This window comes from Meleagris gallopavo, chromosome 13, assembly GCF_000146605.3.
Source record: "Meleagris gallopavo isolate NT-WF06-2002-E0010 breed Aviagen turkey brand Nicholas breeding stock chromosome 13, Turkey_5.1, whole genome shotgun sequence".
Lineage (NCBI taxonomy): Eukaryota > Metazoa > Chordata > Aves > Galliformes > Phasianidae > Meleagris > Meleagris gallopavo.
In genome coordinates this window covers 1,818,230-1,821,073 of record NC_015023.2, presented here as the reverse complement: position 1 = coordinate 1,821,073, position 2,844 = coordinate 1,818,230, and positions in this window count along the sequence as shown.

Here is a 2,844-nt window from a genome sequence, read left to right as displayed (position 1 = left end):
AAAAAAAAAAAAAAAAAGCTTTGTTGCCCTCACCAAAAGGATATTATCACTTACCTGGCTGTCTGTTTAAGAGTATAAGCACTTTCCTTGATAGCACTAAAAAGCCCAGGTTTTGCCCTTTCATTGACGTCAGTAGAAATGTAAGACTGGTGTACACAGAGGTAAACCAATAAGGATGTACTGCATTATGCAATTACTGAAAGATCATCTCTCATCTTCATTGCCTTTATTAGTGACTCATATAGACCAAGGACAAAATCCAGTTTTCTAACAACCTCTATTGTTGACTCTTAAAACTGAAGAAAAATGGATCTGTATAGTGCATTTTACAGCCCTACCAAACAGGATTCCTATGAGTGTGGGAAAGAGGATAGCCAAAGAGAAGTGCAAAACCACATCTTGGCAGCCCCATCTTTTCCTAATGAAGAACTAGAAATAATAGATGTTATTCTTACAAGTGCAATGACTTAATTGTATACTTACTCTGTAATGCCAGTTGCCACTTCAATTACAGGCAAATTACTTGATTAAAGTTGAGAGAAAGACTGAACACTAATTTCCAGGAGTTTAAGACTCTATGTTAGAAAAGAGAAAATAGGAGAATTTGTTTTGTTTAATGTTTGTATTTTCTCATCTCTTCTGCAGCTTTATATTGCATTGTGGGAAGTTTTTCCAGATTAAAAAAAAAGTCTATTTTTATGATGTTAGTTGGAAACTGAATTACAGTGAACTGAGTATTTTCTTCAATTTTTATTCTGTTTTTCCTCCATGGAAAGTGGTAGTGTTTGGCAGTGGTGGCAGTAGACAACAGTACATAAGTAGAAATGTTCCAGCTGCTGTTAGGGAACAGAGTTTAGACTTGGATCTTCATCCAGTTCTTCTATATCGATGAAGTAAGATTCCATTAAAACAGAATGACTGGACTGTTAAGTTGCATGGAGTGAGGACTCCCTAATTCTGTCTTTACAAAGTACTGATACAGTGTAGGTTAGTAGGTGCTATTATGTTACAAATAACCATTAAGGGGCTGGTACTGCAATGTAGGAGGGAGATACTTTAGTAAATGACTATTCCAGAAGAATTGATAGAGAAAGTGAAAGTAGTTTTCAACTGATTTTGCCTTTGGACCTTTGGTAATCTACTGTCCATTTGCTCTGAATCTTTTCTTTTTCCTTCCCTTTCCTTTCCTCTTATAATAATGTAGGGAAAGGAATTTTAAAAGTGCTGCTGCTTTTTGTTCCAGATTTTTTTTTCAGATATTCTTCATGAGATGCTAGATAAGGTGGAGATATATATATATTACAATATATATAAAAGTGCAGGACAAGTAGAACAATCTGGGCTTTGATTTCACAGCAGAAAAATGAGCTGTCTACCTTGTGAAGTGATCTTGTGAGTTAAATAAGAAGTAGAACACCAAAGGTGAGTTCTACATACCTAAATTTAATACAGTACACCCCAGGTGAGGGCACAGTGGTGACTGTGTCCAATGTTAATGTTACAGTCAGAGAAAAGTCCTCTTTCCTCGTAGTTTTTGTTGGTGGTGTTGTCTGTTTGTTTTTTTAACCTCAGAAAGGCTTGTGTATTTTGCCCAACAGACAGGACAAAAAATCGTAGCTGTGAAAGGAAAGCTTGGAACAGTCAGTAAGATATTTTCATAAATGCTGCTTACCTCAGATATTCAGAAGAAAGGAATTGCAGATTAATGAATGAGACACAGAGCTGGACTGCCTGTAAATAATCTTAGATCATACATTATTAAAAAGTGAGCATGCTGGACAAGATTAGTCCATAGATTGGTAAATATCTGGGCACATCATTTCGAATTTGCCAGATTGCATTACATGAAGACAATTCAGTATTGATGCTGTTGACCTTGTCATATAGTATCACAATAGAGGAACCCACAGCAAAAAGCAAAATATAGACAGATCTTTATGGATGAAAATGCAATTAAAAAAAAAAAAAAAGTGGAAGTTCCTGTTGTTTTTCCAGATGCCTGCTGCTAGAAGTAGTATCCTTATTTCCAGATAAGGATATTTCCAGGAACTACCATTATCCTAGTATTTGTTAGTAGAACTAGTCTGGTGTCTGAGGTTAAAATAGGAATAGTGAGTTTTGGTTTTCCATTCCAAGAGAAATCCAGAATGACACTAGAAAATTCATGGTTAGTCTGGGTTATTTCTTATGGAAATTATTAGGTAACTCAGAGGTTTTGACTTAGAGGTTAAACTTAGAGGTTTAAATTTAGAGATTTAGGTTTAGAAGCTGATTTTAACTGACAAATCTCTTCTAGAACTTTAACCTCTGAATTATCCTGAATAAAAAATAGACTTTGCAACCCTAGTGTCACTTAGAACCTTTTATGTACCGCAATTGTTTTTTGGGGGGCAATTCTATCTTTCTATATGAATTGCCTGCAGGTTATTAGAGCCTCTTAATCTAAGCCTATTTTAACCAGTTGGTTCATGAGCTTCATTCGATTTCTTCCCTGACAAAAATCCTGTTGTACCTTTGCATACAGATGCTCATGGGACTGATCTGTGGGTCATTTAGACTTCAGAGGGTTTCCCCCAGTTTTTAATCTAGAATTAACGAATTTAATATTCTTTTAGTTCCATTATTATATTACCTAGAGAGATTAGGCAATTAAAGCCCAATGCTGCCATGAACTTTATAAATACACACAGTATTCATGTTCTTAGTAATCCTACAATACCAATTTAGGATAAATTCACCATCTGAATTCAAGAAATAAAAAGTGGAGTAGGGAGAGATTAACAAATATTCTATGCAATACATCCACCACTTAACATGATTTGTGGAAGTGCAATTAGATTTCAA